We start from the raw sequence: 17388 nt of genomic DNA on the forward strand, positions 1-17388 counted from the left end.
GGGAACAGGGGAGGACGACAGAGATTACACACACTAAAAACACACAGTTAACAGGGAGCAGGGTGGGTGGACACACGCCGCTATGTGTCTTCAACTTATAATAGTAAAATAGTGCTGCAATCGCTTAAAATGAAAGTTGATTATTCTATAATATATTCGATATTTTGGAGTTCCGTGCAATAACGTAAAATTGTACTGTATGATATATTCGACATTTTGGAGTGTTTCGGGTAATAACGGAAAATTGATATCAGAATCATTTATATGTTTTTTAATGGATTGATCACTTATACTTGCAGGTGTATTGGATTGAGATTTTAAAGCATTTTTTTGCATTCATGAAATCCGAGAGTATTCGATTGAAATTGTTTGAAATCCATTAAAATTTTGAGGTATTCAATTGAGATTTCAAATTATGCTACAAAATCTGGTGGTATTCAATTGAGATTTTAAATTATGCTTTAAAATCCGATGGTATTCAATTGGGATTGTTTAAAATCCATTAAAATCTGATGGTATTCAAATGCTGATGGATTTTTTTGCATTTCATAAAATGATGGATTTTGTGGCATTCTTCAGTTTTGAAATTCCATTAAAATCAATGGGATTTTGAAGCATTGTGCTTAAATCCTATCAACTCTGCGACATTTTATCAAGAATCCGCACAAAATCAAAATCAGACACAATCCATTAAAATCCATAGACTAAAAACAATCCATTAAAATCCCAATCAAATACACCCCTCTTATTTTAACGGGGGTGTATTCGATTGGGATTTTAATAGATTGTTTTTTGTCTATAGATTTTAGTGGATTGTATGGGATTTTGATTTTGTGCGGATTCTTGATAAAATGTCGCAGAGTTGATGGGATTTAGGTACAATGCTTCAAAATCCCATTGATTTTGATGGGATTTCAAAAAACTTAAAATACACCGAAGAATGCCACAAAATCCATCATTTTATGAAATGAAAAAAAATCCATCAGCATTTGAATACCATCAGATTTTAATGAATTTTAAACAATCCCAATTGAATACCATCAGATTTTAAAGCATAATTTAAAATTCCAATTGAATACCACCAGATTTTGTAGCATAATTTAAAATCCCAATTGAATACCTCAAGATTTTAATGGATTTCAAACAATCCCAATTGAATACCCTCGGATTTCATAAAAACAAAAAAATGCTTTAAAATCCCAATCCGATACACCCCTCTAAGATATATAAGCTTGTAATCCGTGCAAATGCACGTGACTCTTTTAATTGTTTTATAAATTCTATTCTTAATACTTTTAAAATGATGAAAAAAATTACTTATCAATAATAAATTATAATTTTAAATTAAATAAAAACAAAATATGAAATTATATTATTTTTAAGGTAGTATTATTTCTGCAGTACTAACCTCTTGTCTGTGTTTTTGATCACGTCTTGATTTTGACCTTTGTCTTCGTGTTTATTTGGTAGCATTGTTACATTATTCGCAACATCATTTATTATGATCTCTTTGTTATTCTTTTATGTGTCTTTTGAAATATTTTTCATGAAATCGTATGCTCGTCTTTTGTTCCTCTGATATATTCTTCTTTTGATATTAACAAAATTTTAAAAAAGGATTTTTACAAAGATGAGAGGAGAAATTAGTAAGCCTATGTATAGCGATTTATGTTCAAGATCTTGGCCAGTTTTATATCGGAAAGGTTTTGGTGTTGTCCAATGTGTTGGTATAGTATTTTTGATTAATTTTTATTTGTATGGGAGAATTTTGTATGTAATATCAACTTTATTACAATAATTTCACGTCTTTCTGTTAATTTTTTTTGTTGATGTGTATTTGTGTCGCAGGGTTCTATTCCTAAAGTTATTTATTTATTTTTATAAAAATTTATATGGTTCTATTATTAAAATTGGTAAACATAATTTGTTTTGAATTAAGAAAAAGAATCATAAACATGCAAGCAAAAGGTAAAATTTTTGTTTTGGATTAAGAAATGGTTTTTGTGTTCGTTCCCCACTTAAATTCGCCTTATTAATATTAATATTGTGCATAATATTATTTTTTTAATAAGTATGTTGTTTAAGATAATATATTAGATAAAAATAGTTTTGTGACTGTGTGATTTTTATACTTCTACAATTAAAACTGATAGGAAATATTTGTTTTGGATTAAAAAATCATAAACATGTGAAAGATAGAATATGTTTTGGATTAAGAAAAGGAACACTACTACAATTTAGTTAATAGACATCGGTTTTTGGCCGATGTCTTTGTGTATCAGCCTCCGATGTCTAGGTCGGCGATGTTAAAGGTCCTATACAAAGACATCGGCCAAAAACTAATGTCTCTGTGACTTTTATCATCGTTTTTTAGCTTAAATACTGATGTCTATCAGACGTTTTTATGATTAAACTACATGATTTAATTGTGCATAATGTAATATTATCTCTATAACACTAATTTAAACATGCGACTCGTAAGAAATTAGATGACATAGACATCGTTTCTTTATAGGTTCCGTTGTTGTAAGCTCTTTTATACATCAGTTCTTTGTAATCAACGATGTATATGATGATAATAACATCGTTTTCTTAAAAATTCTGTTGTCTGAGTATGATTTATACATCAGATGTTTGTAATAACCGATGTATATGCTAAGAATAACCTCAGTTTTTACATAAAAAGTAATGTTTAGAGTTGGATTTTACATCAGTTCTTGTTTTAATAAGTGTTGTCTTAAGTGTTTTTTGACATCTTCTTTTGAAATAAAATATGATGTGTATTTCGTTTTTTGCCACTAGTTTTCAGTCACATGCACATCATAGAACCCAAAATACTATTCATATTCATTCATAAAAACCGCAATACCAATATCCAACATTTAATCATATACAACCAATATACCAAAAAAGCCCAAACTACCAAAATCTAAAGTCATCCAAAAACTCCAAACTAAAATAATCTAGTTAGCCATCGGCCAAAATCCAAACTCCAAACTCCAAACTCTTTGGCGGCCTGTAAAAGACATATACTTCATGTTAATTATGACTTAGAAATGAATAAGAAAAATACCAATCAACGCGAACGATAAATAAATGAATAAGAAAACACACACACACACACACACACACATATAAATCCATAAGGTAGTGGATAAGTATAACTGGATATACATGCCATTGAGGAATACTACTAAATTTTCTACAATCACTTCCTGGAAATTAAACTATTAACTTATGATTATGCTTATAATTATCCACCCCTGTTTATTATGCTTATGATTTATTATGGTACTTTTTTCTTCAAAAACTATTAACTCTTTATGAAAGGACAGTAAGGATAATAAATGTAAGATAGCAACAGTTCAGATTGCAAGACTGTAACTTAGCAAAAACAAAAAACAAACAATAACACTGTAAGAGGGAAATTATTGGTACATAGGTCAAATTGTAAACTACTGACTTGTACAAGCATACTAACGGTCCTATTCACAGCATATGCTAGAACTAGTACATAAGTATATGTCTATACAGCGCAACACGCAGTAGGCAAAACTGAACTAGAAGCAAAAATAACTAGAGAAAGATACCAATGTAGGCATGTGGAAAGAGGGGTAGCAACTGTGAAGACAAAATATATTAAGACAAGAATTAGATGAGAAGGTACCGATTGACCTTTGTACAGAATTTATGTGCATGACTTCTGATCTGCACCGCAGTCTTGGTTGCTATATTTTTTGTGCACCAAAAGACAATAAAGAAAAGAAAAAAGAACATAAATTGGTACCACAAGGATTAATAAACTGGTATCGCAAGTTGAAGTGTCAATACTTAGCATTGATTGTTAAAGAACAACACATACTGAGTCTATATTAATTTGAATTCACTAATTATGTTACATGAGAATAATTTCTATTTTAACCATCAAACTACAAGTTGGTACCAGATATTCAGATAACAGATCAGTAGATTCAGAATCCAGCTTCCACATACTGCACTCTGTTTCTATTTCAATATCCTCGGGTTTATAGAAGTTTTAGCATTTTCAATCGCTTTTTATGTTCCGAGTCCAGCGTCGGTGAAGTGTAAATGCCATGAAGATTCTCCACTATGTATTCCTGAAAGATTGTAAAGTATCTTATCATTCAAATTTTAAACATGGACAAAAAGGAGAAGTGAAACAGAGAAAAACAATGCTTAGACTTCTAATCTGGTTTCAAGAATGGTATATGTTGTGAGAGGAATTGATACAACACCCCCAGAACCGTATAGCACAATTATAGGGATATCTATTACAACTACGAAAATCACGGCTAGCTCTTAGGGGCTACCGTTAACATAAACTAACAGAATTAGTGAGAAACAAGTGTGTTTAAGGGCTGAGCTTGCAAAGAACCAAACAACGAGGCCGGAATTATGGAATTCCGTCCTGCAATTGCCCGGAAATATCTGTCACAAAGGTTACACGTGCCTCTCTTTAGAGTGTAGAACTCGTGAATAATGATCCTCGTCCCTTTGCAAGGTGCCTACATACCCTATATTTATAGGGATCAAGCCCATGTAGTTCTCGATTTAGGACTCTGAAGAGATAAGCTCTTATCCCCTCTAGTTTAGGATAAAACAGCCTTCTTTCAGTAGTTATCCAGCGGTATCCCACTCCAAGTAGGTCACTTGAAGCCTTCATCTTCGGTATATATCCGAATATATGTGAATTATCTCCCCTTGATTGTAATTATCTCCATAATGTACGTATTTATCTCTTAATTAGTAGATAAATAATAGCTGATATACTCCCAATATGTCTCCAATTCGTCCTCCTAGAAACAAGGAAGAAGAGTCCTGCTTGGAGTCTGCCTGCCATTCTGCCCAAGCGGCGGAAGCCCTGCCAGCGGCATCCCCTAGCTGCAGCCCCATAACTGCAAGCCAAGATGCACTCAGCGGTAACCCCTAGCAGCGGTAACCCCTAAAGCGCCTTCAGGTGCAACCCCATTCTGATGGCAGCCTTCGTTATGCTTCCAGTGTAAGTCCATGTACCTTCTTGTGCGCATTCAATGATTCACCCAGCTATGGCGAAGCCCATTATCCTTAACCAAATGATTCCAATAAGCCCAAGTGAAGCCCAAATAATATGATGGGCTATAAAATAAGCCCAGGGAGATTTTATGGCACAACAACTACCCCCCGGTTCCTTGAAGTATTGAATACGAGAGGAACCTAAGAACGGTAACCCTCAATCATCCAGCTGCAAGCCCTTAAATTATGTCAGAGATTAATCGTAAATTATTCCTAAGCTTACGTGGGCGTAGCCCGGTGCAAGAAACAAGAAATAATTCCGACGTAATTCCCACGCATAATTATAAATCCAATTATATTAATTCAGTACAACCACCACAAGCCTTGAATATTTATTCCCAAGATAATGAAAATTATTTTCCACAAATATATCCGAGCTTCCATAATTTTTATTCCACCCTTCCAGTTTCCCGCGTGTGCCATGTCAGTTTGTGATAAGGCCAATCCCAAAGATTTCGGGGTTTAATTTAAATTCAAATTGGTTTGAATTGCAACAGAAAATCCCTAATTAGGTGGTGCAGCTGTAGAGTCCTAGCCTGCCTCTACCTCTTCAGCCACCCACCTAGGCCTCGGGAAGCCCTGCGTCATCAAAGCCTTCTCCACGCCAAGCCAGTCACGGCACGCCACCTGGCGCAGCTGTCCCCCACTTCCCACAGCTATATATACACCTACACACAGCCTTGCCTTACTTTTTTATATCTCTCCAACTCTTCACTCTCCCACCTCTCACACTCGAAGCATCCCAGGCGCAGAGCTACTTCGTTTTTCCGGCGTTCTCTTCGGCTTTTCTTCTACTTCCGACCAAAGGTATGCTTCTTGACCTCCGGCTTTCCTTTTCATTACATTCATCCATGTTTGTGGCTAAATGCTTGTATGATCCATGCCTGTTTGTCTCTTCTCTGCTTTTCAATTGCTCACCTCGGTATGCGTGCACACACCCACATTTGTTCATCTGAGGTTACTTCAGTAGATTAAACCGCCAATACGCTCTGCATGCCAGTATAGTTAAATATGTGCACTCGTTCTCTGAATGCACACACACCACATGCTTTGATTTGGCCCTGATTATGTTATGTGTATCCCGTGACCTGACTGCCACTCTCGGCGTTGCTGTGACGCCTTGCCGATTCGCAGCCCCAATTACGATTTTAGGCCATAAACCCTAGGTTCCCAATCAGCCTTCAGAGGAAACCCCTCTTTTGCGATCGAACTCCATTTGTGTGTCTTTATCTGCCTTGGATGTTTTATTGTGTGATTTGCTGCGTTGTACTTGCTTAGATTGTAGCCTAGGGTAATTATTGGATGTTGACTGTTGCGGTTGGGGTTAGGGCTAGGATTAGGCTTCCCGCTCCGGGTCCCTTGTTGGGCTTCCCGAAGAAGATGAGCCGTCCTCCGTGGCTTGTGCTGCCTCCTGTGAGGGATGTAATCCTCTCACACTTCAGGGATCCAACTGAAGCCTCTTCATTCCTCCTTCACACTCGTAGGGCTCCACCCTTGCAGCCCAGTCTTCCGCAAACCCCTTCTCCTTCTCCCTTTCTGTTTCTCTTTCTTCCAACCTCCCCTCATCTTGCTGGGTCCTTTCGTTAACCCATCCTTTCCTATTGTAGATGTCTCAAGGATCCATGTCCTCACACTCTTCTCAGTCTGCCACCAGCAAGGCTCCCGTTGTTGCGGTTGACACGGGATCCTCCTTTAGCCAGGACCTTCAACCTGCCCGGCCCAGTTTAGGGGTTAGCTCCAGAACCCGCTCCAGGCGCAATTTGGTGGTGAAGGAGCTCAACTGGACAACCTCTGAGTCTAGTAAGGCTGATGGGACCTCGGGCCTCCCGCTGGACCCTGCTGCTGAAGCCCTCGAGGGGAGCCCCGAGGAGGCTGAACGGGAGGCTGAGGCTTCCGTGGAGGTGATCGAGCCTCCAGCTGTAGTCCTGGCTTGCGAGCATATGGACTCCATTATGACTCCTGTTCGGCTGCAGTCCCTATTGGAGTCCTGCAACCCTGGCTGCACCTTGGGGATCCCGAAGCCAGGAGAGAGGTGTCACCGCTTTGACACCCTCAAGCCAGGCACCGGCTACCCCAAAGCCGTGCTTTCCGCCCAGTTCTTCAGGCTGGGTTTGTCTCTCCCCCTCCATCCTTTCATCCTGGAGGTCTTGGACTTCTATGAGGTCTCCCCCATGCAGCTTACCCCCAACTCCTACCGCATGGCGGTCTGCCTCTACATCCTTTATGACATCCACCATGGGGTGAGGATGTCTGCTTTGGAGTTGGGCTGGTTCTTCCAGCTGAAACTTACTGGCAGGACCCCAGGGTTCTTCTACCTCACTGCCTGGAACACCCATCACAAGAAGGGCATCAAGGGTAACCGCCAGTCGATGTCGGACTGGCAGAAGCTCTTCCTTTACTGCTATGACTGCCCAGTCTACAGGAAGGACTTCAATCTCTCCCCCAGTAAGCCAGCTTTTCCTTAACCCATTGTCTAGTTCAGCCCTTTAAGGTTCCCGTTTAGTTTCCTTATGCTTGTATTTGTTGTAGACATGCCAGTGCAGACTCCTCTGGCGGGAGAGTCCCTTGAGAGGGCCAAGCATGTGTTGGGGCTATCCACCGGGCTAGGTGATGGCTCCAGCCTGCTTACTCCAGAAAATCTGGAGAGGCTCGGTTTTTCCACTACGGTGGTAGATGCATCCCCCGTTGACGAGGGGGGTGCAGATGTGGAGGCAACGGGAAGCCCAGGTTTCCTCTTAGCTTGCACCTTACATGATATTTGCTTTATAAATTCCCTTCCTGCATGCTTTATGATTTTTATGCCATCTGCTATGCTTGCATCTCCCCATATTTCCGTATGTGTTTGCATATTATCTAATTGTTTCTCCTTGTTTCTTTCTGCAGATATGGCTTCCAACATTCCCAAATTCATCAAGCGCTCCACCAAGTATGAGGATTTGTTCGGGGAGGCCTCCGATTCTCAGGCCCCTCTCCCTGTAAAGCCACTCTCTCAGCTCCCTTCCCCCTCTCTGGAGCAAAAGAAGACCTCCTCCGGGGGTCGCAAGCGGGACCCCTCCAAGACTGCTGAGGGGGGGTCTTCAGCTGAAGGCCGTACAAGCAAGAAGCCCAGGTTAGCCCTGGCCCGCAGCTCTCCCGCTTCCTCCTCTTCTCAAAAGACTCAGCTCTTTCAGCGGATGCTCTCCGACCAGATCCCCGAGGCTACTGTCCGGGAGTGGGACAGGCTTTCAATAGCCGAGGCCACCCGCGATAAGGTGGTGGCCAACGCTAAGAGCCTGTTCCTCGATCTGAAGATGGGGGAGCACGTTGCTGACACAGCCCGGGTCAACGAGAAGATGAGGGCGGATTTGAAGCAGGCTAAGGCAGACCTGGCTTCCGCTGTCAAAGACAGAGATCTTGTGCGGGTGGCCAACCAGGAGCTGAAGGAGGCTGAAGCCAAAGTCCGTGAGGAGAGGAGGAAGGAGGACGCTGTGAGGCGTTCCTTGGAGGAGGAGACAGATGGCCTGGGGAAGATGGTGAAGAGGCTGGAGGGCCAGGTGAAGGAGCTGCAGGAGGCTGCCGTTGCTGCAAAGGCGATGAGGAAGGAGCGGGAGGCCGCCGTTTTCGAGGCCGGAGTTGCCGCAGGGGTCAAGGATTGCGTGAAATCGGCCTACCGCTTCTTCCCTGACAACGATTGGGCCAAGTTGGGGCCCGACGCTGCGGTAGCCCTTGAGGAGGCAAAAGTTGAAGACGCCACCAGCTCTGGGAAAGCCGAAGCCAGCGCCAAGGAAGTTCTTGGGGGTACTTCTGAGGGAGAAACTGCGGCTAAGGACCGACAGGAGGCTGAGAAGGCATCCCTTCCGGAACTTGATGTGGTGGCCCAGGTGGAGGCCTTAGTTGTGGCTCCCTCCCAGAATGCAATCTCCTCGGATGCCCTGGCAATCGATGAAGACCCCAAGGCCTCCTCCTCTCCAGCTGCTTCCTAATCCTTCCTTCCCCGTGTTTAATTAAACTTTTATTTATGAATTGTGAATTTGTGCGTGGCGCTTGTCGTCACGAATTAAATATTCTTTTGGATGAGGGTGCGGGCACCTCCGAATGCTCCGCAAGACATTTTTTTTTTTTTTTAATATTGTAAAGGGCCTCCCCCTGTTGGTGTGGGGAGGAATTTCCCTTGCAATATTTTGCTCTCCTTTTTTGCTTATATAATCGCTCTTATTCCTTCCCCGTTTTGCCTTGTATGCCTTTCTTGTATTTCCTGGGATATTACTGTGTTGGTTGCCTAACTTTTCCATGCAGGTAGAAAGGGTGAATATAGGGGATAACCCTTGTACCGAAAGTGTACACATTGTCCACCTTCTGGGGGATGCGACCCTTAGGGCCTTGTTCTCCAAGGTCGTTTCCTTCTTTGCGAATGTATGTTGATGTATGTGTTAACTCACCAATAGCGTACATAAAAGCACTTGATTTTTTTTTTGTAATACCCCGTTCAAGGATAGTTGAATCCAATCTCACATGTGTGAGAATCCAGGAACACCCTTGGGCTTAAGCTCCGAAATGACCCCTAGGTGTAAGCCTTTTAAGTAGTTTCCGAGTATAGGTTTTGAGATAACCTTATAACGTAGGCCTTGTAATAATTCCTCCAAATAAGTTCTGAAGTAATTCCACCGAGTTGGCCTTGTAATAACGTCACCAAGTGAGCCTGATGAGCCCGGATGGGCTTTAAACCTTGAAGGGCTACCGCAAGCCCAACGTCACGAAAGCCTGAACAGCTTTTGCCTTGAAAGCCTTGATAGGCTTGAAACCTTGAAAGCTTGAAAACCTTTAGCCTTGAAAGCCTTGATAGGCTTGAAACCTTGAAAGCTTGAAAAGCTTTAGCCTTGAAAGCCTTGATAGGCTTGAAACCTTGAAAGCTTGAAAAGCTTTAGCCTTGAAAGCCTTGATAGGCTTGAAACCTTGAAAGCTTGAAAAGCTTTAGCCTTGAAAGCCTTGATAGGCTTGAAACCTTGAAAGCTTGAAAAGCTTTAGCCTTGAAAGCCTTGATAGGCTTGAAACCTTGAAAGCTTGAAAAGCTTTAGCCTTGAAAGCCTTGATAGGCTTGAAACCTTGAAAGCTTGAAAAGCTTTAGCCTTGAAAGCCTTGATAGGCTTGAAACCTTGAAAGCTTGAAAAGCTTTAGCCTTGAAAGCCTTGATAGGCTTGAAACCTTGAAAGCTTGAAAAGCTTTAGCCTTGAAAGCCTTGATAGGCTTGAAATCTTGAAAGCTTGAAAAGCTTTAGCCTTGAAAGCCTTGATAGGCTTGAAACCTTGAAAGCTTGAAAAAGCTTTAGCCTTGAAAGCCTTGATAGGCTTGAAACCTTGAAAGCTTGAAAAGCTTTAGCCTTGAGAGCCTTGATAGGCTTGAAACCTTGAAAGCTTGAAAAGCTTTAGCCTTGAAAGCCTTGATAGGCTTGAAACCTTGAAAGCTTGAAAAGCTTTAGCCTTGAAAGCCTTGATAGGCTTGAAACCTTGAAAGCTTGAAAAGCTTTAGCCTTGAAAGCCTTGATAGGCTTGAAACCTTGAAAGCTTGAAAAGCTTTAGCCTTGAAAGCCTTGATAGGCTTGAAACCTTGAAAGCTTGAAAAGCTTTAGCCTTGAAAGCCTTGATAGGCTTGAAACCTTGAAAGCTTGAAAAGCTTTAGCCTTGAAAGCCTTGATAGGCTTGAAACCTTGAAAGCTTGAAAAGCTTTAGCCTTGAAAGCCTTGATAGGCTTGAAACCTTGAAAGCTTGAAAAGCTTTAGCCTTGAAAGCCTTGATAGGCTTGAAACCCTGAAAGCTTGAAAAGCTTTAGCCTTGAAAGCCTTGATAGGCTTGAAACCTTGAAAGCTTGAAAAGCTTTAGCCTTGAAAGCCTTGATAGGCTTGAAACCTTGAAAGCTTGAAAAGCTTTAGCCTTGAAAGCCTTGATACCTTGAAAGCTTGAAAAGCTTTAGCCTTGAAAGCCTTGATAGGCTTGGAACCTTGAAAGCTTGAAAAGCTTTACTTCCCACCGGTGTAGCCAGGTTATCAAGTTGTATTTACGAGTTTTAGTGTATTTAGCGTTTTCGATGTCCGAATTTATTTGAATTTTAAGCTTCACGAATAATGTTAATGATATGCCTACTACCCCCCGAGTTCTTTAGCATAATTTTAATTATGGTGGAGAACTAGATGCAATTGAAGCCCTAAATAATTTTTAAAGCATACCCGAAGTATTCAATTAACAATCATGGTAAGCAAGCAAGCATATACAACATTTTTGTAACGGAAAGCTGCGAAATTTTATTGAATCACATGGTAAAAATTGACATATCATAATATTGGGGGCTGCAACGACACTACCCCCCGAGCGTCCTGGCAAATAAAGCAAATAGTAGCCTGATAATTTTCCTAAAAGCATGGCGATTACAACTAATAAATCGCTTTTATTTCCTGACCCTTAAGCCGAAGCCTACAGAAATACTACCCGGGTGAAGCTACTGGTAATACCTCTTTAAGTGCTGGGCGTTCCACGCCCGTGGTATGAGTCTTCCATCCATGTCTGTGAGGTGATAGGTACCTTCCCAAAGCACTGTTTTGATGATATATGGGCCTTCCCATTTTGCACCGAAGGCTCCATGAGCGGGAACCCTCATGTTAGGCATCATTTTTCTGAGAACTAGGTCTCCCGTTTTGAGGGGTCGAGCCCTTACTTTCTTATCAAAATATTTACGGGTCCTCTGTTGGTATGCAGCGAGTTTCAACTGAGCCGTATCCCGTACTTCTTCAATCAGATCTAAGTAAAGCCTGTGGTTGACCTCATTATTCTCAGGATCATAGTTATCCCTTCGAAAAGATCCTGCCCCAACTTCTACTGGGACCATGGCTTCACACCCGTATGTTAGGGTGAACGGGGTTTCGCCGGTGGTAGACCTTGGAGTGGTATTGTAAGACCACAACACCATGGGAAGTTCCTCCGGCCAGCATCCCTTTTTCTCTTCTAGTTTGGCTTTCAGGGTGTGCTTAATAATTTTGTTTACGGCCTCCGTTTGACCGTTGCTTTGAGGGTGGCACACCGCGGAGAAACCTTTCTTTATGCCAAGGTTTTCACAGAAATTCATCATTTCATTGCTGTCAAACTGTTTCCCATTGTCTGATATGAGCTTGTAGGGAACCCCGTATCGACAGACGATCGCGCGACAAACGAAGTCTACCAACTTCTTTGCGGTGATGGAAGCTAGGGGTTCAGCTTCAGCCCATTTAGTAAAGTAATCTACAGCCACGACTGCATATTTCACCCCTCCTTTCCCTTTTGGTGATTCACCAATCAGATCTATACCCCAAACAGCAAACGGCCAGGGGCTTGTCAGGGTCTTCAGGGGTACCGCGGGGCTCTTGTTTGTATTAGAGAACCTTTGGCAACTGTCACAGGCCCTGGCGAAGGCATGAGCATCCTTGTGGAGAGTAGGCCAGTAGTAGCCTTGACGGAGGATTTTGTGAGCGAGGGAGGCACCCCCCGAGTGATTCCCACAGATCCCCTCATGCACCTCGCGCATAATGTATTCGCATCTTATCCCAGCAACACACCTGAGGAGGGGCCGATTGAATCCCCTTTTGTAAAGAATCCCATCATAAATTACATATTGGGCTGCCTTGTATCTCAATTTCCTGGCCTCATCTTTATCTGTAGGCAGGGTTCCGTTGGCTATGTATTCATGGATTGGGGTTGTCCAGAAGTTAGTCTCATCAGCTTCAACATCCATGACTTCAATTTTGGGGATGCTAGGCTGATACTGGATTTCGAGGGGGATCACCCCGAGCATGTGTGCATCCCTCTGAGAACCTAATTTGGCTAAGGCATCGGCATCTGCGTTCTTAGACCTGGGTATCTGCTCTAGCTTGATTTCCCTGAATTTCCCGATTAGTTCCTGGGCATACCGCATATAGAGATCGGTGCGGGGACCCCTAGCTTGGAAGCCTCCTCGGATGTGCCAGACTACCAGCATAGAATCACTGTAAACATTCATGTTTTCCACTCTCATTTCCAAGGCCAGCTTCAGGCCAGCTATTAGGGCTTCATACTCCGCGTCGTTGTTAGTGGCATGGAAGTCGAAATGAATGGAGCTTTGCAGCTTATGGCCTTCCGGACTGACTAAGACAATGCCAGCCCCGGCCCCATTTCCGTTTACGGCCCCATCGACGTATAGGTTCCACCAAGGGGAACAATTCTCAGGTATGGCTACTGAAGACTGGGGTTCAGGTATGCATTCCATCCCTTCGACTTCAAAAGTGGGTGGAAATTCCAAGATGAAGTCAGCTAGCGCTTGCCCCTTTATTGCGGTTCTAGGCTTGTACTCTATGTCAAACTGGCCTAGCTCGACTGCCCATTTCATGATTCTTCCCGAGGCTTCCGGCTTGTGCAAGACCTGTCTGAGAGGGAAGGATGTTCGTACTTCAATCTTGTGAGCCTGAAAGTAAGGCCTTAGTTTGCGGGAAGCCAAAATTAGTGCATAGGCTAACTTCTCCATATTTGAGTAGCGGGTTTCAGCATCAAGTAATCTCTTGCTCACATAGTATACTGGCTGTTGGGCTTGCTCTTCCTCCTTGATGAGGACAGCGCTAATTGAGAACTTGGAAACCCCTAGGTAAAGGATCAAGGCTTCACCCTCCGTTGGCTTGGCCAACAATGGCGGGCTTCCGAGTTGCTCCTTCAGCTTCAGGAAAGCAGCCTCGCATTCTGTCGTCCATTCAAATTTCTGCCCCTTTTTTATGGCTGCAAAGAATTCTCTACATTTGTCTGAGGATTTTGAGATGAACCGGTTTAGGGCGGCGACTCGGCCTGTAAGGCATTGCACCTCCTTTACGTTCCTAGGCGACCTCATTTCAATTAAGGCCTTGATCTTCGCAGGGTTAGCTTCGATTCCCCTGTGATTGACAATGAAGCCCAAGAACTTGCCGGATTCAACCCCAAATACACATTTTTGGGGATTCAACTTCATCCTGTAATCCCTCAGTATGTCGAACATCTCTGACAAGTGTGTAACATGATCGTAAGCTTCCTTTGATTTTACCAACATGTCATCTACATACACTTCCATAGTTCTCCCAATCTGATCTTTAAACATCTTATTGACCAGCCTCTGATATGTAGCCCCAGCATTTAGTAACCCAAACGGCATGCCTATATAGCAGTAAAGCCCCCTGTCGGTGATGAAGGAGGTGTGTTCCTGATCTGGCTCGAACATGGGGATCTGATTGTAGCCCGAGTAGGCGTCCATGAAGCTTAACAGTGCATGCCCCGCAGTGGAATCCACCAACTGGTCAATTCGAGGGAGCGGGAAGCTGTCCTTAGGGCAAGCCTTGTTCAGATCGGTAAAGTCTATGCAAGTCCTCCATTTTCCGTTAGGTTTTTTCACCAACACTGGGTTCGCTAACCATGTGGGGTAAAAAGCTTCCTTCACTAGGCCTGCTTTCAATAGTCGGTCTACCTCTTCTTGAAGAGCGGTAGCCCTCTCCCCGCTAATTGGTCTTCTCTTCTGTCTAACTCCCTTCCTGTCTGGGTCAATATTGAGGTGGTGGCACATGACTTCTGGGTGAATCCCGATCATATCCGAATGGTTCCAAGCCTGTGCCGCAAGTCTTGCTCGGTCAGTTTCCTCCCAAGGCGGTCGAACACACTAGCAGCCTGTGAGTGCTCTCTATCATCCATTTCGGGATTTGCTTCCTTCTCAGGGTTGCCACCTTCTTTCCTGCCGTCTTCTGCACCGAAATCTAGCTTGGTGGGAGTCACCTTGCTAGCCCTTTTTGACCTTGCTGACTTCCTTTTCAAGGAGGCAATCCTCCTACTCATTCTCTTCATCTTTGCCTTCATCTCCTCGCGGGTCAGTTCTCCGCTTGGAAGATCACTTTCATCTTGCGTAGCGCCTTCCGGCGTCTTGGGGTTTTCAGTATTTTCGGGAATTTCTGACATCTCTCCTCTCTAAGATCAGTAATCCCCTCCTTCTAGCGCCAAAAAGTGTTGTGAGAGGAATTGATACAACACCCCCAGAACCGTATAGCACAATTATAGGGATATCTATTACAACTACGAAAATCACGGCTAGCTCTTAGGGGCTACCGTTAACATAAACTAACAGAATTAGTGAGAAACAAGTGTGTTTAAGGGCTGAGCTTGCAAAGAACCAAACAACGAGGCCGGAATTATGGAATTCCGTCCTGCAATTGCCCGGAAATATCTGTCACAAAGGTTACACGTGCCTCTCTTTAGAGTGTAGAACTCGTGAATAATGATCCTCGTCCCTTTGCAAGGTGCCTACATACCCTATATTTATAGGGATCAAGCCCATGTAGTTCTCGATTTAGGACTCTGAAGAGATAAGCTCTTATCCCCTCTAGTTTAGGATAAAACAGCCTTCTTTCAGTAGTTATCCAGCGGTATCCCACTCCAAGTAGGTCACTTGAAGCCTTCATCTTCGGTATATATCCGAATATATGTGAATTATCTCCCCTTGATTGTAATTATCTCCATAATGTACGTATTTATCTCTTAATTAGTAGATAAATAATAGCTGATATACTCCCAATATGTCTCCAATTCGTCCTCCTAGAAACAAGGAAGAAGAGTCCTGCTTGGAGTCTGCCTGCCATTCTGCCCAAGCGGCGGAAGCCCTGCCAGCGGCATCCCCTAGCTGCAGCCCCATAACTGCAAGCCAAGATGCACTCAGCGGTAACCCCTAGCAGCGGTAACCCCTAAAGCGCCTTCAGGTGCAACCCCATTCTGATGGCAGCCTTCGTTATGCTTCCAGTGTAAGTCCATGTACCTTCTTGTGCGCATTCAATGATTCACCCAGCTATGGCGAAGCCCATTATCCTTAACCAAATGATTCCAATAAGCCCAAGTGAAGCCCAAATGATATGATGGGCTATAAAATAAGCCCAGGGAGATTTTATGGCACAACAGTATATATTCAAGTTTATCATGACGTCGTATGATACCAGATGCTAAGATACATTGCTTTTATGCGTCAATAGAATATGCGTGTGTAAACAGATTCTATAAAGATGCAGAATAATATTATCACCTGAGTAAGTTCCCTCTTGGAGATGCAGAATAATATAATTTGCCTTGTCATATATAATACTACAACACATATACGCATCACCGCGATGTACAACACCCCTAGCAATGTTTCACCCTGTTAATGATATTCATCAACTTAGCTCTACACTAATCAAGATCAACTCGTACACTTACCCAGCGACTTAACCACTATATAGCCTTAACCTCTTAAACTAATCAACAATTATACAAATTACTATAACATACATCAATTAACAACTATCAGCCACTCTCGAATGAGGAAAAGTAAGAACTCGAAAAACAAGAGCAGAGCAACAAATATCCAGAAGATATGCCACATAAATATTAAACCTACAAAACCAGCACCAACAATTAACAATTACTACCAATTTACCTAGTTTTGTGCTTATAAGTAAATTTCAGATCAAATAAGTCAAATATCACTTGAAGTTGAGTCACACTTAAAACTGTTGTAACCGATACATAAACTTTAAAATTCTTGATTCTTAAGAAATCAAGCAAACACAACTTATACTCAAAGTAACTAGCCATATCATCTTACCACAAAAACAAAAGTAATTTATTAGCTCCTTAATTAGAAAAGATTCAATCTTTCTTTACCCTTTAGTTACATGAATCAGTATCAGTTCCTCATTCGAGTAAATATTTAAATAAAAATATATCAAACAATCATTTCAGTAATATTTCCTATTTTGAGTAAAAAATCATTTTAAATACACACACAAGAAGCAAAGAAATGGCAGATAGAATCTATACACACAACTATAGATACAACTAAAAGCATGAAAAGGGCTGCCTTATAATTTTACCAAAGACCACCAAAACCAGCAGCTAAAAAAGCACCCTTCTTGTTCTTTGCCTTGAAACAATACAAGCACTCTGTGAATCAGCTAACGGGTATGCCTTTGGGTTCACTTCTCCTGCACTCTAGAATTTCAAGAACATATATATAAAAATTCAAGAAAACACACACAAACAGAGGGTGAGGGAGAGGGGGAGAGAGGGAGGGTACCATTCTCAATTTTCCAGTGAGTTAAAATTTATCAATATACAACTAAATCTCTGCAAATGAGCCGGAAACAATATACACATCAACAATTACACAAAATCAAACAAAACCTTAACTAAAAAGCAGAAAACTCACATGGAGAAACTCCAGCTTGTCTTAGAGGTTTTTGAGAGCAGTTCGAATAGCAATTAAAAGACTTGGCCTCACAAATAGCCAAATCATCACCCGAAAACC

At 42.2% G+C, this 17388-nt stretch overlaps 1 long non-coding RNA gene across 1 annotated transcript; it reads right to left on the reverse strand.

Moving 5' to 3' along the window:
• Positions 1-2825: 2825 nt before the first annotated feature.
• LOC135146994 (uncharacterized) lies at positions 2826-17142 on the reverse strand. The gene is made up of 3 exons (XR_010284233.1): positions 16955-17142; positions 3676-4118; positions 2826-3016 (listed from the first exon to the last, which is right to left on the reverse strand). It is a non-coding gene; the product is annotated as an uncharacterized LOC135146994 (long non-coding RNA).
• Between the last annotated feature and the right edge of the window lie 246 nt (positions 17143-17388).

Source organism: Daucus carota, chromosome 6 (genome assembly GCF_001625215.2).
Source record: "Daucus carota subsp. sativus chromosome 6, DH1 v3.0, whole genome shotgun sequence".
In the NCBI taxonomy this organism is placed as follows: domain Eukaryota; kingdom Viridiplantae; phylum Streptophyta; class Magnoliopsida; order Apiales; family Apiaceae; genus Daucus; species Daucus carota.